This window comes from Lithobates pipiens, unplaced genomic scaffold (assembly GCF_037356315.1).
Source record: "Lithobates pipiens isolate NorthernLeopardFrog02 unplaced genomic scaffold, aLitPip1_a1.2 Scaffold_8, whole genome shotgun sequence".
Taxonomy (NCBI): domain Eukaryota; kingdom Metazoa; phylum Chordata; class Amphibia; order Anura; family Ranidae; genus Lithobates; species Lithobates pipiens.
Window position 1 is genome coordinate 572,955,663 of NW_027507903.1, and position 22,915 is coordinate 572,978,577.

The 22,915-nt window shown below is 49.8% G+C and overlaps 48 non-coding genes across 48 annotated transcripts; all 48 read left to right on the forward strand.

Moving 5' to 3' along the window:
• The first annotated feature begins 143 nt into the window (after positions 1-143).
• Positions 144-216, forward strand: TRNAR-ACG (transfer RNA arginine (anticodon ACG)). The gene has a single exon. It is a non-coding gene; the product is annotated as a tRNA-Arg (tRNA).
• Positions 217-224: 8 nt separating this feature from the next.
• On the forward strand, positions 225-296 carry TRNAH-GUG (transfer RNA histidin (anticodon GUG)). Its single transcript has one exon. It is a non-coding gene; the product is annotated as a tRNA-His (tRNA).
• Positions 297-999: 703 nt separating this feature from the next.
• TRNAR-ACG (transfer RNA arginine (anticodon ACG)) lies at positions 1,000-1,072 on the forward strand. Its single transcript has one exon. It is a non-coding gene; the product is annotated as a tRNA-Arg (tRNA).
• An 8-nt stretch (positions 1,073-1,080) lies between these two features.
• TRNAH-GUG (transfer RNA histidin (anticodon GUG)) lies at positions 1,081-1,152 on the forward strand. Its single transcript has one exon. It is a non-coding gene; the product is annotated as a tRNA-His (tRNA).
• Positions 1,153-1,857: 705 nt separating this feature from the next.
• Positions 1,858-1,930, forward strand: TRNAR-ACG (transfer RNA arginine (anticodon ACG)). Its single transcript has one exon. It is a non-coding gene; the product is annotated as a tRNA-Arg (tRNA).
• Positions 1,931-1,938: 8 nt separating this feature from the next.
• TRNAH-GUG (transfer RNA histidin (anticodon GUG)) lies at positions 1,939-2,010 on the forward strand. Its single transcript has one exon. It is a non-coding gene; the product is annotated as a tRNA-His (tRNA).
• A 705-nt stretch (positions 2,011-2,715) lies between these two features.
• On the forward strand, positions 2,716-2,788 carry TRNAR-ACG (transfer RNA arginine (anticodon ACG)). The gene has a single exon. It is a non-coding gene; the product is annotated as a tRNA-Arg (tRNA).
• Positions 2,789-2,796: 8 nt separating this feature from the next.
• TRNAH-GUG (transfer RNA histidin (anticodon GUG)) lies at positions 2,797-2,868 on the forward strand. The gene has a single exon. It is a non-coding gene; the product is annotated as a tRNA-His (tRNA).
• A 707-nt stretch (positions 2,869-3,575) lies between these two features.
• On the forward strand, positions 3,576-3,648 carry TRNAR-ACG (transfer RNA arginine (anticodon ACG)). The gene has a single exon. It is a non-coding gene; the product is annotated as a tRNA-Arg (tRNA).
• Positions 3,649-3,656: 8 nt separating this feature from the next.
• Positions 3,657-3,728, forward strand: TRNAH-GUG (transfer RNA histidin (anticodon GUG)). The gene has a single exon. It is a non-coding gene; the product is annotated as a tRNA-His (tRNA).
• Positions 3,729-4,437: 709 nt separating this feature from the next.
• Positions 4,438-4,510, forward strand: TRNAR-ACG (transfer RNA arginine (anticodon ACG)). The gene has a single exon. It is a non-coding gene; the product is annotated as a tRNA-Arg (tRNA).
• An 8-nt stretch (positions 4,511-4,518) lies between these two features.
• Positions 4,519-4,590, forward strand: TRNAH-GUG (transfer RNA histidin (anticodon GUG)). Its single transcript has one exon. It is a non-coding gene; the product is annotated as a tRNA-His (tRNA).
• A 705-nt stretch (positions 4,591-5,295) lies between these two features.
• TRNAR-ACG (transfer RNA arginine (anticodon ACG)) lies at positions 5,296-5,368 on the forward strand. Its single transcript has one exon. It is a non-coding gene; the product is annotated as a tRNA-Arg (tRNA).
• Positions 5,369-5,376: 8 nt separating this feature from the next.
• TRNAH-GUG (transfer RNA histidin (anticodon GUG)) lies at positions 5,377-5,448 on the forward strand. Its single transcript has one exon. It is a non-coding gene; the product is annotated as a tRNA-His (tRNA).
• Positions 5,449-6,157: 709 nt separating this feature from the next.
• Positions 6,158-6,230, forward strand: TRNAR-ACG (transfer RNA arginine (anticodon ACG)). The gene has a single exon. It is a non-coding gene; the product is annotated as a tRNA-Arg (tRNA).
• An 8-nt stretch (positions 6,231-6,238) lies between these two features.
• Positions 6,239-6,310, forward strand: TRNAH-GUG (transfer RNA histidin (anticodon GUG)). Its single transcript has one exon. It is a non-coding gene; the product is annotated as a tRNA-His (tRNA).
• A 705-nt stretch (positions 6,311-7,015) lies between these two features.
• On the forward strand, positions 7,016-7,088 carry TRNAR-ACG (transfer RNA arginine (anticodon ACG)). Its single transcript has one exon. It is a non-coding gene; the product is annotated as a tRNA-Arg (tRNA).
• Positions 7,089-7,096: 8 nt separating this feature from the next.
• On the forward strand, positions 7,097-7,168 carry TRNAH-GUG (transfer RNA histidin (anticodon GUG)). Its single transcript has one exon. It is a non-coding gene; the product is annotated as a tRNA-His (tRNA).
• Positions 7,169-7,873: 705 nt separating this feature from the next.
• TRNAR-ACG (transfer RNA arginine (anticodon ACG)) lies at positions 7,874-7,946 on the forward strand. The gene has a single exon. It is a non-coding gene; the product is annotated as a tRNA-Arg (tRNA).
• Positions 7,947-7,954: 8 nt separating this feature from the next.
• TRNAH-GUG (transfer RNA histidin (anticodon GUG)) lies at positions 7,955-8,026 on the forward strand. The gene has a single exon. It is a non-coding gene; the product is annotated as a tRNA-His (tRNA).
• A 701-nt stretch (positions 8,027-8,727) lies between these two features.
• Positions 8,728-8,800, forward strand: TRNAR-ACG (transfer RNA arginine (anticodon ACG)). Its single transcript has one exon. It is a non-coding gene; the product is annotated as a tRNA-Arg (tRNA).
• An 8-nt stretch (positions 8,801-8,808) lies between these two features.
• TRNAH-GUG (transfer RNA histidin (anticodon GUG)) lies at positions 8,809-8,880 on the forward strand. Its single transcript has one exon. It is a non-coding gene; the product is annotated as a tRNA-His (tRNA).
• A 711-nt stretch (positions 8,881-9,591) lies between these two features.
• TRNAR-ACG (transfer RNA arginine (anticodon ACG)) lies at positions 9,592-9,664 on the forward strand. Its single transcript has one exon. It is a non-coding gene; the product is annotated as a tRNA-Arg (tRNA).
• An 8-nt stretch (positions 9,665-9,672) lies between these two features.
• Positions 9,673-9,744, forward strand: TRNAH-GUG (transfer RNA histidin (anticodon GUG)). The gene has a single exon. It is a non-coding gene; the product is annotated as a tRNA-His (tRNA).
• A 715-nt stretch (positions 9,745-10,459) lies between these two features.
• Positions 10,460-10,532, forward strand: TRNAR-ACG (transfer RNA arginine (anticodon ACG)). The gene has a single exon. It is a non-coding gene; the product is annotated as a tRNA-Arg (tRNA).
• An 8-nt stretch (positions 10,533-10,540) lies between these two features.
• On the forward strand, positions 10,541-10,612 carry TRNAH-GUG (transfer RNA histidin (anticodon GUG)). The gene has a single exon. It is a non-coding gene; the product is annotated as a tRNA-His (tRNA).
• Positions 10,613-11,307: 695 nt separating this feature from the next.
• Positions 11,308-11,380, forward strand: TRNAR-ACG (transfer RNA arginine (anticodon ACG)). Its single transcript has one exon. It is a non-coding gene; the product is annotated as a tRNA-Arg (tRNA).
• A 783-nt stretch (positions 11,381-12,163) lies between these two features.
• On the forward strand, positions 12,164-12,236 carry TRNAR-ACG (transfer RNA arginine (anticodon ACG)). Its single transcript has one exon. It is a non-coding gene; the product is annotated as a tRNA-Arg (tRNA).
• Positions 12,237-12,244: 8 nt separating this feature from the next.
• Positions 12,245-12,316, forward strand: TRNAH-GUG (transfer RNA histidin (anticodon GUG)). The gene has a single exon. It is a non-coding gene; the product is annotated as a tRNA-His (tRNA).
• Positions 12,317-13,021: 705 nt separating this feature from the next.
• Positions 13,022-13,094, forward strand: TRNAR-ACG (transfer RNA arginine (anticodon ACG)). Its single transcript has one exon. It is a non-coding gene; the product is annotated as a tRNA-Arg (tRNA).
• Positions 13,095-13,102: 8 nt separating this feature from the next.
• TRNAH-GUG (transfer RNA histidin (anticodon GUG)) lies at positions 13,103-13,174 on the forward strand. The gene has a single exon. It is a non-coding gene; the product is annotated as a tRNA-His (tRNA).
• Positions 13,175-13,881: 707 nt separating this feature from the next.
• Positions 13,882-13,954, forward strand: TRNAR-ACG (transfer RNA arginine (anticodon ACG)). Its single transcript has one exon. It is a non-coding gene; the product is annotated as a tRNA-Arg (tRNA).
• An 8-nt stretch (positions 13,955-13,962) lies between these two features.
• TRNAH-GUG (transfer RNA histidin (anticodon GUG)) lies at positions 13,963-14,034 on the forward strand. Its single transcript has one exon. It is a non-coding gene; the product is annotated as a tRNA-His (tRNA).
• Positions 14,035-14,739: 705 nt separating this feature from the next.
• On the forward strand, positions 14,740-14,812 carry TRNAR-ACG (transfer RNA arginine (anticodon ACG)). Its single transcript has one exon. It is a non-coding gene; the product is annotated as a tRNA-Arg (tRNA).
• An 8-nt stretch (positions 14,813-14,820) lies between these two features.
• On the forward strand, positions 14,821-14,892 carry TRNAH-GUG (transfer RNA histidin (anticodon GUG)). The gene has a single exon. It is a non-coding gene; the product is annotated as a tRNA-His (tRNA).
• Positions 14,893-15,597: 705 nt separating this feature from the next.
• On the forward strand, positions 15,598-15,670 carry TRNAR-ACG (transfer RNA arginine (anticodon ACG)). Its single transcript has one exon. It is a non-coding gene; the product is annotated as a tRNA-Arg (tRNA).
• An 8-nt stretch (positions 15,671-15,678) lies between these two features.
• Positions 15,679-15,750, forward strand: TRNAH-GUG (transfer RNA histidin (anticodon GUG)). Its single transcript has one exon. It is a non-coding gene; the product is annotated as a tRNA-His (tRNA).
• A 707-nt stretch (positions 15,751-16,457) lies between these two features.
• On the forward strand, positions 16,458-16,530 carry TRNAR-ACG (transfer RNA arginine (anticodon ACG)). The gene has a single exon. It is a non-coding gene; the product is annotated as a tRNA-Arg (tRNA).
• Positions 16,531-16,538: 8 nt separating this feature from the next.
• TRNAH-GUG (transfer RNA histidin (anticodon GUG)) lies at positions 16,539-16,610 on the forward strand. Its single transcript has one exon. It is a non-coding gene; the product is annotated as a tRNA-His (tRNA).
• A 705-nt stretch (positions 16,611-17,315) lies between these two features.
• Positions 17,316-17,388, forward strand: TRNAR-ACG (transfer RNA arginine (anticodon ACG)). Its single transcript has one exon. It is a non-coding gene; the product is annotated as a tRNA-Arg (tRNA).
• Positions 17,389-17,396: 8 nt separating this feature from the next.
• TRNAH-GUG (transfer RNA histidin (anticodon GUG)) lies at positions 17,397-17,468 on the forward strand. Its single transcript has one exon. It is a non-coding gene; the product is annotated as a tRNA-His (tRNA).
• A 707-nt stretch (positions 17,469-18,175) lies between these two features.
• On the forward strand, positions 18,176-18,248 carry TRNAR-ACG (transfer RNA arginine (anticodon ACG)). Its single transcript has one exon. It is a non-coding gene; the product is annotated as a tRNA-Arg (tRNA).
• An 8-nt stretch (positions 18,249-18,256) lies between these two features.
• Positions 18,257-18,328, forward strand: TRNAH-GUG (transfer RNA histidin (anticodon GUG)). The gene has a single exon. It is a non-coding gene; the product is annotated as a tRNA-His (tRNA).
• A 703-nt stretch (positions 18,329-19,031) lies between these two features.
• TRNAR-ACG (transfer RNA arginine (anticodon ACG)) lies at positions 19,032-19,104 on the forward strand. The gene has a single exon. It is a non-coding gene; the product is annotated as a tRNA-Arg (tRNA).
• Positions 19,105-19,112: 8 nt separating this feature from the next.
• On the forward strand, positions 19,113-19,184 carry TRNAH-GUG (transfer RNA histidin (anticodon GUG)). Its single transcript has one exon. It is a non-coding gene; the product is annotated as a tRNA-His (tRNA).
• Positions 19,185-20,755: 1,571 nt separating this feature from the next.
• Positions 20,756-20,828, forward strand: TRNAR-ACG (transfer RNA arginine (anticodon ACG)). Its single transcript has one exon. It is a non-coding gene; the product is annotated as a tRNA-Arg (tRNA).
• Positions 20,829-20,836: 8 nt separating this feature from the next.
• Positions 20,837-20,908, forward strand: TRNAH-GUG (transfer RNA histidin (anticodon GUG)). Its single transcript has one exon. It is a non-coding gene; the product is annotated as a tRNA-His (tRNA).
• Positions 20,909-22,471: 1,563 nt separating this feature from the next.
• TRNAR-ACG (transfer RNA arginine (anticodon ACG)) lies at positions 22,472-22,544 on the forward strand. The gene has a single exon. It is a non-coding gene; the product is annotated as a tRNA-Arg (tRNA).
• The last annotated feature ends 371 nt before the right edge of the window (positions 22,545-22,915 follow it).

Here is a 22,915-nt window from a genome sequence, read left to right on the forward strand (position 1 = left end):
GAAGGCCTGAGCACTTTCCTTTCCATTAGAAATTCAGCAGAAAGTTAGCCGTTTATCTCTGGAATGGCTGAGATGGTGTCGATTGGCTTCTGCAGCTAGAATGCCCTTTGTGAAGGCTTAGCAAAGAGTCAGGGCCAGGTGCAGGGCCAGTGGCGCAATGGATAACGCGTCTGACTACGGATCAGAAGATTGTAGGTTCGACTCCTACCTGGCTCGTTGACAATGCCGTGATCGTATAGTGGTTAGTACTCTGCGTTGTGGCCGCAGCAACCCCGGTTCGAATCCGGGTCACGGCATCTTTATGCGCTGGATGAAGTGTAATGTCCACAGTCACGCCCATGCCAGTTCGGACCCCTGAAGGTACACAAGGAGCAGGAAGTCTCTCTCTCTCTCTCTCTAAGACCGCTTCTTGCAACCAGCACCAACTCTGTGATATAGGATACCTTGATACTATCCTAGCGTCGGTCGATTACAATGTGGCAGGCCGTAGTCAGATCACTAAAGGATTGGTCAACAGGCCAAGGTGTATCCTGCCATGTCATGCTACACCCGCTGTAACACAAACTTGGGGCCATGCGAACTCTACAACAGTGGCCTTTGAAGGTAACAGCAGAGAGTGAAAAGACTTTCTTTGAAGGCCAGTGGGATGTACATTTTGGACAGCGAGGACCACTGCTTTTCGAGAGGCACGAAAGTAGGCAGCCATCTATGTGGAAGTGAAACAACCGTCCTATAAGGTGGTGGGGTTTCCTTCAACACCACCTGTGGGCCACATAGAATGAGATTGTAACATTATTAGCCTTTGCCATTTTCACAACTATCGAGCAGCCATAAGCAGTGATGTGACAGCAACTGAGAAGGCCTGAGCACTTTCCTTTCCATTAGAAATTCAGCAGAAAGTTAGCCGTTTATCTCTGGAATGGCTGAGATGGTGTCGATTGGCTTCTGCAGCTAGAATGCCCTTTGTGAAGGCTTAGCAAAGAGTCAGGGCCAGGTGCAGGGCCAGTGGCGCAATGGATAACGCGTCTGACTACGGATCAGAAGATTGTAGGTTCGACTCCTACCTGGCTCGTTGACAATGCCGTGATCGTATAGTGGTTAGTACTCTGCGTTGTGGCCGCAGCAACCCCGGTTCGAATCCGGGTCACGGCATCTTTATGCGCTGGATGAAGTGTAATGTCCACAGTCACGCCCATGCCAGTTCGGACCCCTGAAGGTACACAAGGAGCAGGAAGTCTCTCTCTCTCTCTCTCTCTAAGACCGCTTCTTGCAACCAGCACCAACTCTGTGATATAGGATACCTTGATACTATCCTAGCGTCGGTCGATTACAATGTGGCAGGCCGTAGTCAGATCACTAAAGGATTGGTCAACAGGCCAAGGTGTATCCTGCCATGTCATGCTACACCCGCTGTAACACAAACTTGGGGCCATGCGAACTCTACAACAGTGGCCTTTGAAGGTAACAGCAGAGAGTGAAAAGACTTTCTTTGAAGGCCAGTGGGATGTACATTTTGGACAGCGAGGACCACTGCTTTTCGAGAGGCACGAAAGTAGGCAGCCATCTATGTGGAAGTGAAACAACCGTCCTATAAGGTGGTGGGGTTTCCTTCAACACCACCTGTGGGCCACATAGAATGAGATTGTAACATTATTAGCCTTTGCCATTTTCACAACTATCGAGCAGCCATAAGCAGTGATGTGACAGCAACTGAGAAGGCCTGAGCACTTTCCTTTCCATTAGAAATTCAGCAGAAAGTTAGCCGTTTATCTCTGGAATGGCTGAGATGGTGTCGATTGGCTTCTGCAGCTAGAATGCCCTTTGTGAAGGCTTAGCAAAGAGTCAGGGCCAGGTGCAGGGCCAGTGGCGCAATGGATAACGCGTCTGACTACGGATCAGAAGATTGTAGGTTCGACTCCTACCTGGCTCGTTGACAATGCCGTGATCGTATAGTGGTTAGTACTCTGCGTTGTGGCCGCAGCAACCCCGGTTCGAATCCGGGTCACGGCATCTTTATGCGCTGGATGAAGTGTAATGTCCACAGTCACGCCCATGCCAGTTCGGACCCCTGAAGGTACACAAGGAGCAGGAAGTCTCTCTCTCTCTCTCTCTCTAAGACCGCTTCTTGCAACCAGCACCAACTCTGTGATATAGGATACCTTGATACTATCCTAGCGTCGGTCGATTACAATGTGGCAGGCCGTAGTCAGATCACTAAAGGATTGGTCAACAGGCCAAGGTGTATCCTGCCATGTCATGCTACACCCGCTGTAACACAAACTTGGGGCCATGCGAACTCTACAACAGTGGCCTTTGAAGGTAACAGCAGAGAGTGAAAAGACTTTCTTTGAAGGCCAGTGGGATGTACATTTTGGACAGCGAGGACCACTGCTTTTCGAGAGGCACGAAAGTAGGCAGCCATCTATGTGGAAGTGAAACAACCGTCCTATAAGGTGGTGGGGTTTCCTTCAACACCACCTGTGGGCCACATAGAATGAGATTGTAACATTATTAGCCTTTGCCATTTTCACAACTATCGAGCAGCCATAAGCAGTGATGTGACAGCAACTGAGAAGGCCTGAGCACTTTCCTTTCCATTAGAAATTCAGCAGAAAGTTAGCCGTTTATCTCTGGAATGGCTGAGATGGTGTCGATTGGCTTCTGCAGCTAGAATGCCCTTTGTGAAGGCTTAGCAAAGAGTCAGGGCCAGGTGCAGGGCCAGTGGCGCAATGGATAACGCGTCTGACTACGGATCAGAAGATTGTAGGTTCGACTCCTACCTGGCTCGTTGACAATGCCGTGATCGTATAGTGGTTAGTACTCTGCGTTGTGGCCGCAGCAACCCCGGTTCGAATCCGGGTCACGGCATCTTTATGCGCTGGATGAAGTGTAATGTCCACAGTCACGCCCATGCCAGTTCGGACCCCTGAAGGTACACAAGGAGCAGGAAGTCTCTCTCTCTCTCTCTCTCTCTAAGACCGCTTCTTGCAACCAGCACCAACTCTGTGATATAGGATACCTTGATACTATCCTAGCGTCGGTCGATTACAATGTGGCAGGCCGTAGTCAGATCACTAAAGGATTGGTCAACAGGCCAAGGTGTATCCTGCCATGTCATGCTACACCCGCTGTAACACAAACTTGGGGCCATGCGAACTCTACAACAGTGGCCTTTGAAGGTAACAGCAGAGAGTGAAAAGACTTTCTTTGAAGGCCAGTGGGATGTACATTTTGGACAGCGAGGACCACTGCTTTTCGAGAGGCACGAAAGTAGGCAGCCATCTATGTGGAAGTGAAACAACCGTCCTATAAGGTGGTGGGGTTTCCTTCAACACCACCTGTGGGCCACATAGAATGAGATTGTAACATTATTAGCCTTTGCCATTTTCACAACTATCGAGCAGCCATAAGCAGTGATGTGACAGCAACTGAGAAGGCCTGAGCACTTTCCTTTCCATTAGAAATTCAGCAGAAAGTTAGCCATTTATCTCTGGAATGGCTGAGATGGTGTCGATTGGCTTCTGCAGCTAGAATGCCCTTTGTGAAGGCTTAGCAAAGAGTCAGGGCCAGGTGCAGGGCCAGTGGCGCAATGGATAACGCGTCTGACTACGGATCAGAAGATTGTAGGTTCGACTCCTACCTGGCTCGTTGACAATGCCGTGATCGTATAGTGGTTAGTACTCTGCGTTGTGGCCGCAGCAACCCCGGTTCGAATCCGGGTCACGGCATCTTTATGCGCTGGATGAAGTGTAATGTCCACAGTCACGCCCATGCCAGTTCGGACCCCTGAAGGTACACAAGGAGCAGGAAGTCTCTCTCTCTCTCTCTCTCTCTCTAAGACCGCTTCTTGCAACCAGCACCAACTCTGTGATATAGGATACCTTGATACTATCCTAGCGTCGGTCGATTACAATGTGGCAGGCCGTAGTCAGATCACTAAAGGATTGGTCAACAGGCCAAGGTGTATCCTGCCATGTCATGCTACACCCGCTGTAACACAAACTTGGGGCCATGCGAACTCTACAACAGTGGCCTTTGAAGGTAACAGCAGAGAGTGAAAAGACTTTCTTTGAAGGCCAGTGGGATGTACATTTTGGACAGCGAGGACCACTGCTTTTCGAGAGGCACGAAAGTAGGCAGCCATCTATGTGGAAGTGAAACAACCGTCCTATAAGGTGGTGGGGTTTCCTTCAACACCACCTGTGGGCCACATAGAATGAGATTGTAACATTATTAGCCTTTGCCATTTTCACAACTATCGAGCAGCCATAAGCAGTGATGTGACAGCAACTGAGAAGGCCTGAGCACTTTCCTTTCCATTAGAAATTCAGCAGAAAGTTAGCCGTTTATCTCTGGAATGGCTGAGATGGTGTCGATTGGCTTCTGCAGCTAGAATGCCCTTTGTGAAGGCTTAGCAAAGAGTCAGGGCCAGGTGCAGGGCCAGTGGCGCAATGGATAACGCGTCTGACTACGGATCAGAAGATTGTAGGTTCGACTCCTACCTGGCTCGTTGACAATGCCGTGATCGTATAGTGGTTAGTACTCTGCGTTGTGGCCGCAGCAACCCCGGTTCGAATCCGGGTCACGGCATCTTTATGCGCTGGATGAAGTGTAATGTCCACAGTCACGCCCATGCCAGTTCGGACCCCTGAAGGTACACAAGGAGCAGGAAGTCTCTCTCTCTCTCTCTCTCTAAGACCGCTTCTTGCAACCAGCACCAACTCTGTGATATAGGATACCTTGATACTATCCTAGCGTCGGTCGATTACAATGTGGCAAGCCGTAGTCAGATCACTAAAGGATTGGTCAACAGGCCAAGGTGTATCCTGCCATGTCATGCTACACCCGCTGTAACACAAACTTGGGGCCATGCGAACTCTACAACAGTGGCCTTTGAAGGTAACAGCAGAGAGTGAAAAGACTTTCTTTGAAGGCCAGTGGGATGTACATTTTGGACAGCGAGGACCACTGCTTTTCGAGAGGCACGAAAGTAGGCAGCCATCTATGTGGAAGTGAAACAACCGTCCTATAAGGTGGTGGGGTTTCCTTCAACACCACCTGTGGGCCACATAGAATGAGATTGTAACATTATTAGCCTTTGCCATTTTCACAACTATCGAGCAGCCATAAGCAGTGATGTGACAGCAACTGAGAAGGCCTGAGCACTTTCCTTTCCATTAGAAATTCAGCAGAAAGTTAGCCGTTTATCTCTGGAATGGCTGAGATGGTGTCGATTGGCTTCTGCAGCTAGAATGCCCTTTGTGAAGGCTTAGCAAAGAGTCAGGGCCAGGTGCAGGGCCAGTGGCGCAATGGATAACGCGTCTGACTACGGATCAGAAGATTGTAGGTTCGACTCCTACCTGGCTCGTTGACAATGCCGTGATCGTATAGTGGTTAGTACTCTGCGTTGTGGCCGCAGCAACCCCGGTTCGAATCCGGGTCACGGCATCTTTATGCGCTGGATGAAGTGTAATGTCCACAGTCACGCCCATGCCAGTTCGGACCCCTGAAGGTACACAAGGAGCAGGAAGTCTCTCTCTCTCTCTCTCTCTCTCTAAGACCGCTTCTTGCAACCAGCACCAACTCTGTGATATAGGATACCTTGATACTATCCTAGCGTCGGTCGATTACAATGTGGCAGGCCGTAGTCAGATCACTAAAGGATTGGTCAACAGGCCAAGGTGTATCCTGCCATGTCATGCTACACCCGCTGTAACACAAACTTGGGGCCATGCGAACTCTACAACAGTGGCCTTTGAAGGTAACAGCAGAGAGTGAAAAGACTTTCTTTGAAGGCCAGTGGGATGTACATTTTGGACAGCGAGGACCACTGCTTTTCGAGAGGCACGAAAGTAGGCAGCCATCTATGTGGAAGTGAAACAACCGTCCTATAAGGTGGTGGGGTTTCCTTCAACACCACCTGTGGGCCACATAGAATGAGATTGTAACATTATTAGCCTTTGCCATTTTCACAACTATCGAGCAGCCATAAGCAGTGATGTGACAGCAACTGAGAAGGCCTGAGCACTTTCCTTTCCATTAGAAATTCAGCAGAAAGTTAGCCGTTTATCTCTGGAATGGCTGAGATGGTGTCGATTGGCTTCTGCAGCTAGAATGCCCTTTGTGAAGGCTTAGCAAAGAGTCAGGGCCAGGTGCAGGGCCAGTGGCGCAATGGATAACGCGTCTGACTACGGATCAGAAGATTGTAGGTTCGACTCCTACCTGGCTCGTTGACAATGCCGTGATCGTATAGTGGTTAGTACTCTGCGTTGTGGCCGCAGCAACCCCGGTTCGAATCCGGGTCACGGCATCTTTATGCGCTGGATGAAGTGTAATGTCCACAGTCACGCCCATGCCAGTTCGGACCCCTGAAGGTACACAAGGAGCAGGAAGTCTCTCTCTCTCTCTCTCTCTAAGATCGCTTCTTGCAACCAGCACCAACTCTGTGATATAGGATACCTTGATACTATCCTAGCGTCGGTCGATTACAATGTGGCAGGCCGTAGTCAGATCACTAAAGGATTGGTCAACAGGCCAAGGTGTATCCTGCCATGTCATGCTACACCCGCTGTAACACAAACTTGGGGCCATGCGAACTCTACAACAGTGGCCTTTGAAGGTAACAGCAGAGAGTGAAAAGACTTTCTTTGAAGGCCAGTGGGATGTACATTTTGGACAGCGAGGACCACTGCTTTTCGAGAGGCACGAAAGTAGGCAGCCATCTATGTGGAAGTGAAACAACCGTCCTATAAGGTGGTGGGGTTTCCTTCAACACCACCTGTGGGCCACATAGAATGAGATTGTAACATTATTAGCCTTTGCCATTTTCACAACTATCGAGCAGCCATAAGCAGTGATGTGACAGCAACTGAGAAGGCCTGAGCACTTTCCTTTCCATTAGAAATTCAGCAGAAAGTTAGCCGTTTATCTCTGGAATGGCTGAGATGGTGTCGATTGGCTTCTGCAGCTAGAATGCCCTTTGTGAAGGCTTAGCAAAGAGTCAGGGCCAGGTGCAGGGCCAGTGGCGCAATGGATAACGCGTCTGACTACGGATCAGAAGATTGTAGGTTCGACTCCTACCTGGCTCGTTGACAATGCCGTGATCGTATAGTGGTTAGTACTCTGCGTTGTGGCCGCAGCAACCCCGGTTCGAATCCGGGTCACGGCATCTTTATGCGCTGGATGAAGTGTAATGTCCACAGTCACGCCCATGCCAGTTCGGACCCCTGAAGGTACACAAGGAGCAGGAAGTCTCTCTCTCTCTCTCTCTCTAAGACCGCTTCTTGCAACCAGCACCAACTCTGTGATATAGGATACCTTGATACTATCCTAGCGTCGGTCGATTACAATGTGGCAGGCCGTAGTCAGATCACTAAAGGATTGGTCAACAGGCCAAGGTGTATCCTGCCATGTCATGCTACACCCGCTGTAACACAAACTTGGGGCCATGCGAACTCTACAACAGTGGCCTTTGAAGGTAACAGCAGAGAGTGAAAAGACTTTCTTTGAAGGCCAGTGGGATGTACATTTTGGACAGCGAGGACCACTGCTTTTCGAGAGGCACGAAAGTAGGCAGCCATCTATGTGGAAGTGAAACAACCGTCCTATAAGGTGGTGGGGTTTCCTTCAACACCACCTGTGGGCCACATAGAATGAGATTGTAACATTATTAGCCTTTGCCATTTTCACAACTATCGAGCAGCCATAAGCAGTGATGTGACAGCAACTGAGAAGGCCTGAGCACTTTCCTTTCCATTAGAAATTCAGCAGAAAGTTAGCCGTTTATCTCTGGAATGGCTGAGATGGTGTCGATTGGCTTCTGCAGCTAGAATGCCCTTTGTGAAGGCTTAGCAAAGAGTCAGGGCCAGGTGCAGGGCCAGTGGCGCAATGGATAACGCGTCTGACTACGGATCAGAAGATTGTAGGTTCGACTCCTACCTGGCTCGTTGACAATGCCGTGATCGTATAGTGGTTAGTACTCTGCGTTGTGGCCGCAGCAACCCCGGTTCGAATCCGGGTCACGGCATCTTTATGCGCTGGATGAAGTGTAATGTCCACAGTCACGCCCATGCCAGTTCGGACCCCTGAAGGTACACAAGGAGCAGGAAGTCTCTCTCTCTCTCTCTAAGACCGCTTCTTGCAACCAGCACCAACTCTGTGATATAGGATACCTTGATACTATCCTAGCGTCGGTCGATTACAATGTGGCAGGCCGTAGTCAGATCACTAAAGGATTGGTCAACAGGCCAAGGTGTATCCTGCCATGTCATGCTACACCCGCTGTAACACAAACTTGGGGCCATGCGAACTCTACAACAGTGGCCTTTGAAGGTAACAGCAGAGAGTGAAAAGACTTTCTTTGAAGGCCAGTGGGATGTACATTTTGGACAGCGAGGACCACTGCTTTTCGAGAGGCACGAAAGTAGGCAGCCATCTATGTGGAAGTGAAACAACCGTCCTATAAGGTGGTGGGGTTTCCTTCAACACCACCTGTGGGCCACATAGAATGAGATTGTAACATTATTAGCCTTTGCCATTTTCACAACTATCGAGCAGCCATAAGCAGTGATGTGACAGCAACTGAGAAGGCCTGAGCACTTTCCTTTCCATTAGAAATTCAGCAGAAAGTTAGCCGTTTATCTCTGGAATGGCTGAGATGGTGTCGATTGGCTTCTGCAGCTAGAATGCCCTTTGTGAAGGCTTAGCAAAGAGTCAGGGCCAGGTGCAGGGCCAGTGGCGCAATGGATAACGCGTCTGACTACGGATCAGAAGATTGTAGGTTCGACTCCTACCTGGCTCGTTGACAATGCCGTGATCGTATAGTGGTTAGTACTCTGCGTTGTGGCCGCAGCAACCCCGGTTCGAATCCGGGTCACGGCATCTTTATGCGCTGGATTAAGTGTAATGTCCACAGTCACGCCCATGCCAGTTCGGACCCCTGAAGGTACACAAGGAGCAGGAAGTCTCTCTCTCTCTCTCTCTCTCTCTCTAAGACCGCTTCTTGCAACCAGCACCAACTCTGTGATATAGGATACCTTGATACTATCCTAGCGTCGGTCGATTACAATGTGGCAGGCCGTAGTCAGATCACTAAAGGATTGGTCAACAGGCCAAGGTGTATCCTGCCATGTCATGCTACACCCGCTGTAACACAAACTTGGGGCCATGCGAACTCTACAACAGTGGCCTTTGAAGGTAACAGCAGAGAGTGAAAAGACTTTCTTTGAAGGCCAGTGGGATGTACATTTTGGACAGCGAGGACCACTGCTTTTCGAGAGGCACGAAAGTAGGCAGCCATCTATGTGGAAGTGAAACAACCGTCCTATAAGGTGGTGGGGTTTCCTTCAACACCACCTGTGGGCCACATAGAATGAGATTGTAACATTATTAGCCTTTGCCATTTTCACAACTATCGAGCAGCCATAAGCAGTGATGTGACAGCAACTGAGAAGGCCTGAGCACTTTCCTTTCCATTAGAAATTCAGCAGAAAGTTAGCCGTTTATCTCTGGAATGGCTGAGATGGTGTCGATTGGCTTCTGCAGCTAGAATGCCCTTTGTGAAGGCTTAGCAAAGAGTCAGGGCCAGGTGCAGGGCCAGTGGCGCAATGGATAACGCGTCTGACTACGGATCAGAAGATTGTAGGTTCGACTCCTACCTGGCTCGTTGACAATGCCGTGATCGTATAGTGGTTAGTACTCTGCGTTGTGGCCGCAGCAACCCCGGTTCGAATCCGGGTCACGGCATCTTTATGCGCTGGATGAAGTGTAATGTCCACAGTCACGCCCATGCCAGTTCGGACCCCTGAAGGTACACAAGGAGCAGGAAGTCTCTCTCTCTCTCTCTCTCTCTCTCTCTCTAAGACCGCTTCTTGCAACCAGCACCAACTCTGTGATATAGGATACCTTGATACTATCCTAGCGTCGGTCGATTACAATGTGGCAGGCCGTAGTCAGATCACTAAAGGATTGGTCAACAGGCCAAGGTGTATCCTGCCATGTCATGCTACACCCGCTGTAACACAAACTTGGGGCCATGCGAACTCTACAACAGTGGCCTTTGAAGGTAACAGCAGAGAGTGAAAAGACTTTCTTTGAAGGCCAGTGGGATGTACATTTTGGACAGCGAGGACCACTGCTTTTCGAGAGGCACGAAAGTAGGCAGCCATCTATGTGGAAGTGAAACAACCGTCCTATAAGGCGGTGGGGTTTCCTTCAACACCACCTGTGGGCCACATAGAATGAGATTGTAACATTATTAGCCTTTGCCATTTTCACAACTATCGAGCAGCCATAAGCAGTGATGTGACAGCAACTGAGAAGGCCTGAGCACTTTCCTTTCCATTAGAAATTCAGCAGAAAGTTAGCCGTTTATCTCTGGAATGGCTGAGATGGTGTCGATTGGCTTCTGCAGCTAGAATGCCCTTTGTGAAGGCTTAGCAAAGAGTCAGGGCCAGGTGCAGGGCCAGTGGCGCAATGGATAACGCGTCTGACTACGGATCAGAAGATTGTAGGTTCGACTCCTACCTGGCTCGTTGACAATGCCGTGATCGTATAGTGGTTAGTACTCTGCGTTGTGGCCGCAGCAACCCCGGTTCGAATCCGGGTCACGGCATCTTTATGCGCTGGATGAAGTGTAATGTCCACAGTCACGCCCATGCCAGTTCGGACCCCTGAAGGTACACAAGGAGCAGGAAGTCTCTCTCTCTAAGACCGCTTCTTGCAACCAGCACCAACTCTGTGATATAGGATACCTTGATACTATCCTAGCGTCGGTCGATTACAATGTGGCAGGCCGTAGTCAGATCACTAAAGGATTGGTCAACAGGCCAAGGTGTATCCTGCCATGTCATGCTACACCCGCTGTAACACAAACTTGGGGCCATGCGAACTCTACAACAGTGGCCTTTGAAGGTAACAGCAGAGAGTGAAAAGACTTTCTTTGAAGGCCAGTGGGATGTACATTTTGGACAGCGAGGACCACTGCTTTTCGAGAGGCACGAAAGTAGGCAGCCATCTATGTGGAAGTGAAACAACCGTCCTATAAGGTGGTGGGGTTTCCTTCAACACCACCTGTGGGCCACATAGAATGAGATTGTAACATTATTAGCCTTTGCCATTTTCACAACTATCGAGCAGCCATAAGCAGTGATGTGACAGCAACTGAGAAGGCCTGAGCACTTTCCTTTCCATTAGAAATTCAGCAGAAAGTTAGCCGTTTATCTCTGGAATGGCTGAGATGGTGTCGATTGGCTTCTGCAGCTAGAATGCCCTTTGTGAAGGCTTAGCAAAGAGTCAGGGCCAGGTGCAGGGCCAGTGGCGCAATGGATAACGCGTCTGACTACGGATCAGAAGATTGTAGGTTCGACTCCTACCTGGCTCGTTGACAATGCTGTGATCGTATAGTGGTTAGTACTCTGCGTTGTGGCCGCAGCAACCCCGGTTCGAATCCGGGTCACGGCATCTTTATGCGCTGGATGAAGTGTAATGTCCACAGTCACGCCCATGCCAGTTCGGACCCCTGAAGGTACACAAGGAGCAGGAAGTCTCTCTCTCTCTCTCTCTAAGACCGCTTCTTGCAACCAGCACCAACTCTGTGATATAGGATACCTTGATACTATCCTAGCGTCGGTCGATTACAATGTGGCAGGCCGTAGTCAGATCACTAAAGGATTGGTCAACAGGCCAAGGTGTATCCTGCCATGTCATGCTACACCCGCTGTAACACAAACTTGGGGCCATGCGAACTCTACAACAGTGGCCTTTGAAGGTAACAGCAGAGAGTGAAAAGACTTTCTTTGAAGGCCAGTGGGATGTACATTTTGGACAGCGAGGACCACTGCTTTTCGAGAGGCACGAAAGTAGGCAGCCATCTATGTGGAAGTGAAACAACCGTCCTATAAGGTGGTGGGGTTTCCTTCAACACCACCTGTGGGCCACATAGAATGAGATTGTAACATTATTAGCCTTTGCCATTTTCACAACTATCGAGCAGCCATAAGCAGTGATGTGACAGCAACTGAGAAGGCCTGAGCACTTTCCTTTCCATTAGAAATTCAGCAGAAAGTTAGCCGTTTATCTCTGGAATGGCTGAGATGGTGTCGATTGGCTTCTGCAGCTAGAATGCCCTTTGTGAAGGCTTAGCAAAGAGTCAGGGCCAGGTGCAGGGCCAGTGGCGCAATGGATAACGCGTCTGACTACGGATCAGAAGATTGTAGGTTCGACTCCTACCTGGCTCGTTGACAATGCCGTGATCGTATAGTGGTTAGTACTCTGCGTTGTGGCCGCAGCAACCCCGGTTCGAATCCGGGTCACGGCATCTTTATGCGCTGGATGAAGTGTAATGTCCGCAGTCACGCCCATGCCAGTTCGGACCCCTGAAGGTACACAAGGAGCAGGAAGTCTCTCTCTCTCTCTCTCTCTAAGACCGCTTCTTGCAACCAGCACCAACTCTGTGATATAGGATACCTTGATACTATCCTAGCGTCGGTCGATTACAATGTGGCAGGCCGTAGTCAGATCACTAAAGGATTGGTCAACAGGCCAAGGTGTATCCTGCCATGTCATGCTACACCCGCTGTAACACAAACTTGGGGCCATGCGAACTCTACAACAGTGGCCTTTGAAGGTAACAGCAGAGAGTGAAAAGTCTTTCTTTGAAGGCCAGTGGGATGTACATTTTGGACAGCGAGGACCACTGCTTTTCGAGAGGCACGAAAGTAGGCAGCCATCTATGTGGAAGTGAAACAACCGTCCTATAAGGTGGTGGGGTTTCCTTCAACACCACCTGTGGGCCACATAGAATGAGATTGTAACATTATTAGCCTTTGCCATTTTCACAACTATCGAGCAGCCATAAGCAGTGATGTGACAGCAACTGAGAAGGCCTGAGCACTTTCCTTTCCATTAGAAATTCAGCAGAAAGTTAGCCGTTTATCTCTGGAATGGCTGAGATGGTGTCGATTGGCTTCTGCAGCTAGAATGCCCTTTGTGAAGGCTTAGCAAAGAGTCAGGGCCAGGTGCAGGGCCAGTGGCGCAATGGATAACGCGTCTGACTACGGATCAGAAGATTGTAGGTTCGACTCCTACCTGGCTCGTTGACAATGCCGTGATCGTATAGTGGTTAGTACTCTGCGTTGTGGCCGCAGCAACCCCGGTTCGAATCCGGGTCACGGCATCTTTATGCGCTGGATGAAGTGTAATGTCCACAGTCACGCCCATGCCAGTTCGGACCCCTGAAGGTACACAAGGAGCAGGAAGTCTCTCTCTCTCTCTCTCTCTCTAAGACCGCTTCTTGCAACCAGCACCAACTCTGTGATATAGGATACCTTGATACTATCCTAGCGTCGGTCGATTACAATGTGGCAGGCCGTAGTCAGATCACTAAAGGATTGGTCAACAGGCCAAGGTGTATCCTGCCATGTCATGCTACACCCGCTGTAACACAAACTTGGGGCCATGCGAACTCTACAACAGTGGCCTTTGAAGGTAACAGCAGAGAGTGAAAAGTCTTTCTTTGAAGGCCAGTGGGATGTACATTTTGGACAGCGAGGACCACTGCTTTTCGAGAGGCACGAAAGTAGGCAGCCATCTATGTGGAAGTGAAACAACCGTCCTATAAGGTGGTGGGGTTTCCTTCAACACCACCTGTGGGCCACATAGAATGAGATTGTAACATTATTAGCCTTTGCCATTTTCACAACTATCGAGCAGCCATAAGCAGTGATGTGACAGCAACTGAGAAGGCCTGAGCACTTTCCTTTCCATTAGAAATTCAGCAGAAAGTTAGCCGTTTATCTCTGGAATGGCTGAGATGGTGTCGATTGGCTTCTGCAGCTAGAATGCCCTTTGTGAAGGCTTAGCAAAGAGTCAGGGCCAGGTGCAGGGCCAGTGGCGCAATGGATAACGCGTCTGACTACGGATCAGAAGATTGTAGGTTCGACTCCTACCTGGCTCGTTGACAATGCCGTGATCGTATAGTGGTTAGTACTCTGCGTTGTGGCCGCAGCAACCCCGGTTCGAATCCGGGTCACGGCATCTTTATGCGCTGGATGAAGTGTAATGTCCACAGTCACGCCCATGCCAGTTCGGACCCCTGAAGGTACACAAGGAGCAGGAAGTCTCTCTCTCTCTCTCTCTCTAAGACCGCTTCTTGCAACCAGCACCAACTCTGTGATATAGGATACCTTGATACTATCCTAGCGTCGGTCGATTACAATGTGGCAGGCCGTAGTCAGATCACTAAAGGATTGGTCAACAGGCCAAGGTGTATCCTGCCATGTCATGCTACACCCGCTGTAACACAAACTTGGGGCCATGCGAACTCTACAACAGTGGCCTTTGAAGGTAACAGCAGAGAGTGAAAAGACTTTCTTTGAAGGCCAGTGGGATGTACATTTTGGACAGCGAGGACCACTGCTTTTCGAGAGGCACGAAAGTAGGCAGCCATCTATGTGGAAGTGAAACAACCGTCCTATAAGGTGGTGGGGTTTCCTTCAACACCACCTGTGGGCCACATAGAATGAGATTGTAACATTATTAGCCTTTGCCATTTTCACAACTATCGAGCAGCCATAAGCAGTGATGTGACAGCAACTGAGAAGGCCTGAGCACTTTCCTTTCCATTAGAAATTCAGCAGAAAGTTAGCCGTTTATCTCTGGAATGGCTGAGATGGTGTCGATTGGCTTCTGCAGCTAGAATGCCCTTTGTGAAGGCTTAGCAAAGAGTCAGGGCCAGGTGCAGGGCCAGTGGCGCAATGGATAACGCGTCTGACTACGGATCAGAAGATTGTAGGTTCGACTCCTACCTGGCTCGTTGACAATGCCGTGATCGTATAGTGGTTAGTACTCTGCGTTGTGGCCGCAGCAACCCCGGTTCGAATCCGGGTCACGGCATCTTTATGCGCTGGATGAAGTGTAATGTCCGCAGTCACGCCCATGCCAGTTCGGACCCCTGAAGGTACACAAGGAGCAGGAAGTCTCTCTCTCTCTCTCTCTCTAAGACCGCTTCTTGCAACCAGCACCAACTCTGTGATATAGGATACCTTGATACTATCCTAGCGTCGGTCGATTACAATGTGGCAGGCCGTAGTCAGATCACTAAAGGATTGGTCAACAGGCCAAGGTGTATCCTGCCATGTCATGCTACACCCGCTGTAACACAAACTTGGGGCCATGCGAACTCTACAACAGTGGCCTTTGAAGGTAACAGCAGAGAGTGAAAAGTCTTTCTTTGAAGGCCAGTGGGATGTACATTTTGGACAGCGAGGACCACTGCTTTTCGAGAGGCACGAAAGTAGGCAGCCATCTATGTGGAAGTGAAACAACCGTCCTATAAGGTGGTGGGGTTTCCTTCAACACCACCTGTGGGCCACATAGAATGAGATTGTAACATTATTAGCCTTTGCCATTTTCACAACTATCGAGCAGCCATAAGCAGTGATGTGACAGCAACTGAGAAGGCCTGAGCACTTTCCTTTCCATTAGAAATTCAGCAGAAAGTTAGCCGTTTATCTCTGGAATGGCTGAGATGGTGTCGATTGGCTTCTGCAGCTAGAATGCCCTTTGTGAAGGCTTAGCAAAGAGTCAGGGCCAGGTGCAGGGCCAGTGGCGCAATGGATAACGCGTCTGACTACGGATCAGAAGATTGTAGGTTCGACTCCTACCTGGCTCGTTGACAATGCCGTGATCGTATAGTGGTTAGTACTCTGCGTTGTGGCCGCAGCAACCCCGGTTCGAATCCGGGTCACGGCATCTTTATGCGCTGGATGAAGTGTAATGTCCACAGTCACGCCCATGCCAGTTCGGACCCCTGAAGGTACACAAGGAGCAGGAAGTCTCTCTCTCTCTCTCTCTCTCTAAGACCGCTTCTTGCAACCAGCACCAACTCTGTGATATAGGATACCTTGATACTATCCTAGCGTCGGTCGATTACAATGTGGCAGGCCGTAGTCAGATCACTAAAGGATTGGTCAACAGGCCAAGGTGTATCCTGCCATGTCATGCTACACCCGCTGTAACACAAACTTGGGGCCATGCGAACTCTACAACAGTGGCCTTTGAAGGTAACAGCAGAGAGTGAAAAGTCTTTCTTTGAAGGCCAGTGGGATGTACATTTTGGACAGCGAGGACCACTGCTTTTCGAGAGGCACGAAAGTAGGCAGCCATCTATGTGGAAGTGAAACAACCGTCCTATAAGGTGGTGGGGTTTCCTTCAACACCACCTGTGGGCCACATAGAATGAGATTGTAACATTATTAGCCTTTGCCATTTTCACAACTATCGAGCAGCCATAAGCAGTGATGTGACAGCAACTGAGAAGGCCTGAGCACTTTCCTTTCCATTAGAAATTCAGCAGAAAGTTAGCCGTTTATCTCTGGAATGGCTGAGATGGTGTCGATTGGCTTCTGCAGCTAGAATGCCCTTTGTGAAGGCTTAGCAAAGAGTCAGGGCCAGGTGCAGGGCCAGTGGCGCAATGGATAACGCGTCTGACTACGGATCAGAAGATTGTAGGTTCGACTCCTACCTGGCTCGTTGACAATGCCGTGATCGTATAGTGGTTAGTACTCTGCGTTGTGGCCGCAGCAACCCCGGTTCGAATCCGGGTCACGGCATCTTTATGCGCTGGATGAAGTGTAATGTCCACAGTCACGCCCATGCCAGTTCGGACCCCTGAAGGTACACAAGGAGCAGGAAGTCTCTCTCTCTCTCTCTCTCTAAGACCGCTTCTTGCAACCAGCACCAACTCTGTGATATAGGATACCTTGATACTATCCTAGCGTCGGTCGATTACAATGTGGCAGGCCGTAGTCAGATCACTAAAGGATTGGTCAACAGGCCAAGGTGTATCCTGCCATGTCATGCTACACCCGCTGTAACACAAACTTGGGGCCATGCGAACTCTACAACAGTGGCCTTTGAAGGTAACAGCAGAGAGTGAAAAGTCTTTCTTTGAAGGCCAGTGGGATGTACATTTTGGACAGCGAGGACCACTGCTTTTCGAGAGGCACGAAAGTAGGCAGCCATCTATGTGGAAGTGAAACAACCGTCCTATAAGGTGGTGGGGTTTCCTTCAACACCACCTGTGGGCCACATAGAATGAGATTGTAACATTATTAGCCTTTGCCATTTTCACAACTATCGAGCAGCCATAAGCAGTGATGTGACAGCAACTGAGAAGGCCTGAGCACTTTCCTTTCCATTAGAAATTCAGCAGAAAGTTAGCCGTTTATCTCTGGAATGGCTGAGATGGTGTCGATTGGCTTCTGCAGCTAGAATGCCCTTTGTGAAGGCTTAGCAAAGAGTCAGGGCCAGGTGCAGGGCCAGTGGCGCAATGGATAACGCGTCTGACTACGGATCAGAAGATTGTAGGTTCGACTCCTACCTGGCTCGTTGACAATGCCGTGATCGTATAGTGGTTAGTACTCTGCGTTGTGGCCGCAGCAACCCCGGTTCGAATCCGGGTCACGGCATCTTTATGCGCTGGATGAAGTGTAATGTCCACAGTCACGCCCATGCCAGTTCGGACCCCTGAAGGTACACAAGGAGCAGGAAGTCTCTCTCTCTCTCTCTCTCTCTAAGACCGCTTCTTGCAACCAGCACCAACTCTGTGATATAGGATACCTTGATACTATCCTAGCGTCGGTCGATTACAATGTGGCAGGCCGTAGTCAGATCACTAAAGGATTGGTCAACAGGCCAAGGTGTATCCTGCCATGTCATGCTACACCCGCTGTAACACAAACTTGGGGCCATGCGAACTCTACAACAGTGGCCTTTGAAGGTAACAGCAGAGAGTGAAAAGTCTTTCTTTGAAGGCCAGTGGGATGTACATTTTGGACAGCGAGGACCACTGCTTTTCGAGAGGCACGAAAGTAGGCAGCCATCTATGTGGAAGTGAAACAACCGTCCTATAAGGTGGTGGGGTTTCCTTCAACACCACCTGTGGGCCACATAGAATGAGATTGTAACATTATTAGCCTTTGCCATTTTCACAACTATCGAGCAGCCATAAGCAGTGATGTGACAGCAACTGAGAAGGCCTGAGCACTTTCCTTTCCATTAGAAATTCAGCAGAAAGTTAGCCGTTTATCTCTGGAATGGCTGAGATGGTGTCGATTGGCTTCTGCAGCTAGAATGCCCTTTGTGAAGGCTTAGCAAAGAGTCAGGGCCAGGTGCAGGGCCAGTGGCGCAATGGATAACGCGTCTGACTACGGATCAGAAGATTGTAGGTTCGACTCCTACCTGGCTCGTTGACAATGCCGTGATCGTATAGTGGTTAGTACTCTGCGTTGTGGCCGCAGCAACCCCGGTTCGAATCCGGGTCACGGCATCTTTATGCGCTGGATGAAGTGTAATGTCCACAGTCACGCCCATGCCAGTTCGGACCCCTGAAGGTACACAAGGAGCAGGAAGTCTCTCTCTCTCTCTCTCTAAGACCGCTTCTTGCAACCAGCACCAACTCTGTGATATAGGATACCTTGATACTATCCTAGCGTCGGTCGATTACAATGTGGCAGGCCGTAGTCAGATCACTAAAGGATTGGTCAACAGGCCAAGGTGTATCCTGCCATGTCATGCTACACCCGCTGTAACACAAACTTGGGGCCATGCGAACTCTACAACAGTGGCCTTTGAAGGTAACAGCAGAGAGTGAAAAGACTTTCTTTGAAGGCCAGTGGGATGTACATTTTGGACAGCGAGGACCACTGCTTTTCGAGAGGCACGAAAGTAGGCAGCCATCTATGTGGAAGTGAAACAACCGTCCTATAAGGTGGTGGGGTTTCCTTCAACACCACCTGTGGGCCACATAGAATGAGATTGTAACATTATTAGCCTTTGCCATTTTCACAACTATCGAGCAGCCATAAGCAGTGATGTGACAGCAACTGAGAAGGCCTGAGCACTTTCCTTTCCATTAGAAATTCAGCAGAAAGTTAGCCGTTTATCTCTGGAATGGCTGAGATGGTGTCGATTGGCTTCTGCAGCTAGAATGCCCTTTGTGAAGGCTTAGCAAAGAGTCAGGGCCAGGTGCAGGGCCAGTGGCGCAATGGATAACGCGTCTGACTACGGATCAGAAGATTGTAGGTTCGACTCCTACCTGGCTCGTTGACAATGCCGTGATCGTATAGTGGTTAGTACTCTGCGTTGTGGCCGCAGCAACCCCGGTTCGAATCCGGGTCACGGCATCTTTATGCGCTGGATGAAGTGTAATGTCCGCAGTCACGCCCATGCCAGTTCGGACCCCTGAAGGTACACAAGGAGCAGGAAGTCTCTCTCTCTCTCTCTCTCTCTAAGACCGCTTCTTGCAACCAGCACCAACTCTGTGATATAGGATACCTTGATACTATCCTAGCGTCGGTCGATTACAATGTGGCAGGCCGTAGTCAGATCACTAAAGGATTGGTCAACAGGCCAAGGTGTATCCTGCCATGTCATGCTACACCCGCTGTAACACAAACTTGGGGCCATGCGAACTCTACAACAGTGGCCTTTGAAGGTAACAGCAGAGAGTGAAAAGTCTTTCTTTGAAGGCCAGTGGGATGTACATTTTGGACAGCGAGGACCACTGCTTTTCGAGAGGCACGAAAGTAGGCAGCCATCTATGTGGAAGTGAAACAACCGTCCTATAAGGTGGTGGGGTTTCCTTCAACACCACCTGTGGGCCACATAGAATGAGATTGTAACATTATTAGCCTTTGCCATTTTCACAACTATCGAGCAGCCATAAGCAGTGATGTGACAGCAACTGAGAAGGCCTGAGCACTTTCCTTTCCATTAGAAATTCAGCAGAAAGTTAGCCGTTTATCTCTGGAATGGCTGAGATGGTGTCGATTGGCTTCTGCAGCTAGAATGCCCTTTGTGAAGGCTTAGCAAAGAGTCAGGGCCAGGTGCAGGGCCAGTGGCGCAATGGATAACGCGTCTGACTACGGATCAGAAGATTGTAGGTTCGACTCCTACCTGGCTTGTTGACAATGCCGTGATCGTATAGTGGTTAGTACTCTGCGTTGTGGCCGCAGCAACCCCGGTTCGAATCCGGGTCCCGGCATCTTTATGCGCTGGATGAAGTGTAATGTCCACAGTCACGCCCATGCCAGTTCGGACCCCTGAAGGTACACAAGGAGCAGGAAGTCTCTCTCTCTCTCTCTCTCTCTCTCTAAGACCGCTTCTTGCAACCAGCACCAACTCTGTGATATAGGATACCTTGATACTATCCTAGCGTCGGTCGATTACAATGTGGCAGGCCGTAGTCAGATCACTAAAGGATTGGTCAACAGGCCAAGGTGTATCCTGCCATGTCATGCTACACCCGCTGTAACACAAACTTGGGGCCATGCGAACTCTACAACAGTGGCCTTTGAAGGTAACAGCAGAGAGTGAAAAGTCTTTCTTTGAAGGCCAGTGGGATGTACATTTTGGACAGCGAGGACCACTGCTTTTCGAGAGGCACGAAAGTAGGCAGCCATCTATGTGGAAGTGAAACAACCGTCCTATAAGGTGGTGGGGTTTCCTTCAACACCACCTGTGGGCCACATAGAATGAGATTGTAACATTATTAGCCTTTGCCATTTTCACAACTATCGAGCAGCCATAAGCAGTGATGTGACAGCAACTGAGAAGGCCTGAGCACTTTCCTTTCCATTAGAAATTCAGCAGAAAGTTAGCCGTTTATCTCTGGAATGGCTGAGATGGTGTCGATTGGCTTCTGCAGCTAGAATGCCCTTTGTGAAGGCTTAGCAAAGAGTCAGGGCCAGGTGCAGGGCCAGTGGCGCAATGGATAACGCGTCTGACTACGGATCAGAAGATTGTAGGTTCGACTCCTACCTGGCTCGTTGACAATGCCGTGATCGTATAGTGGTTAGTACTCTGCGTTGTGGCCGCAGCAACCCCGGTTCGAATCCGGGTCACGGCATCTTTATGCGCTGGATGAAGTGTAATGTCCACAGTCACGCCCATGCCAGTTCGGACCCCTGAAGGTACACAAGGAGCAGGAAGTCTCTCTCTCTCTCTCTCTCTAAGACCGCTTCTTGCAACCAGCACCAACTCTGTGATATAGGATACCTTGATACTATCCTAGCGTCGGTCGATTACAATGTGGCAGGCCGTAGTCAGATCACTAAAGGATTGGTCAACAGGCCAAGGTGTATCCTGCCATGTCATGCTACACCCGCTGTAACACAAACTTGGGGCCATGCGAACTCTACAACAGTGGCCTTTGAAGGTAACAGCAGAGAGTGAAAAGTCTTTCTTTGAAGGCCAGTGGGATGTACATTTTGGACAGCGAGGACCACTGCTTTTCGAGAGGCACGAAAGTAGGCAGCCATCTATGTGGAAGTGAAACAACCGTCCTATAAGGTGGTGGGGTTTCCTTCAACACCACCTGTGGGCCACATAGAATGAGATTGTAACATTATTAGCCTTTGCCATTTTCACAACTATCGAGCAGCCATAAGCAGTGATGTGACAGCAACTGAGAAGGCCTGAGCACTTTCCTTTCCATTAGAAATTCAGCAGAAAGTTAGCCGTTTATCTCTGGAATGGCTGAGATGGTGTCGATTGGCTTCTGCAGCTAGAATGCCCTTTGTGAAGGCTTAGCAAAGAGTCAGGGCCAGGTGCAGGGCCAGTGGCGCAATGGATAACACGTCTGACTACGGATCAGAAGATTGTAGGTTCGACTCCTACCTGGCTCGTTGACAATCCCGTGATCGTATAGTGGTTAGTACTCTGCGTTGTGGCCGCAGCAACCCCGGTTCGAATCCGGGTCACGGCATCTTTATGCGCTGGATGAAGTGTAATGTCCGCAGTCACGCCCATGCCAGTTCGGACCCCTGAAGGTACACAAGGAGCAGGAAGTCTCTCTCTCTCTCTCTCTCTAAGACCGCTTCTTGCAACCAGCACCAACTCTGTGATATAGGATACCTTGATACTATCCTAGCGTCGGTCGATTACAATGTGGCAGGCCGTAGTCAGATCACTAAAGGATTGGTCAACAGGCCAAGGTGTATCCTGCCATGTCATGCTACACCCGCTGTAACACAAACTTGGGGCCATGCGAACTCTACAACAGTGGCCTTTGAAGGTAACAGCAGAGAGTGAAAAGTCTTTCTTTGAAGGCCAGTGGGATGTACATTTTGGACAGCGAGGACCACTGCTTTTCGAGAGGCACGAAAGTAGGCAGCCATCTATGTGGAAGTGAAACAACCGTCCTATAAGGTGGTGGGGTTTCCTTCAACACCACCTGTGGGCCACATAGAATGAGATTGTAACATTATTAGCCTTTGCCATTTTCACAACTATCGAGCAGCCATAAGCAGTGATGTGACAGCAACTGAGAAGGCCTGAGCACTTTCCTTTCCATTAGAAATTCAGCAGAAAGTTAGCCGTTTATCTCTGGAATGGCTGAGATGGTGTCGATTGGCTTCTGCAGCTAGAATGCCCTTTGTGAAGGCTTAGCAAAGAGTCAGGGCCAGGTGCAGGGCCAGTGGCGCAATGGATAACGCGTCTGACTACGGATCAGAAGATTGTAGGTTCGACTCCTACCTGGCTCGTTGACAATGCCGTGATCGTATAGTGGTTAGTACTCTGCGTTGTGGCCGCAGCAACCCCGGTTCGAATCCGGGTCCCGGCATCTTTATGCGCTGGATGAAGTGTAATGTCCACAGTCACGCCCATGCCAGTTCGGACCCCTGAAGGTACACAAGGAGCAGGAAGTCTCTCTCTCTCTCTCTCTCTAAGACCGCTTCTTGCAACCAGCACCAACTCTGTGATATAGGATACCTTGATACTATCCTAGCGTCGGTCGATTACAATGTGGCAGGCCGTAGTCAGATCACTAAAGGATTGGTCAACAGGCCAAGGTGTATCCTGCCATGTCATGCTACACCCGCTGTAACACAAACTTGGGGCCATGCGAACTCTA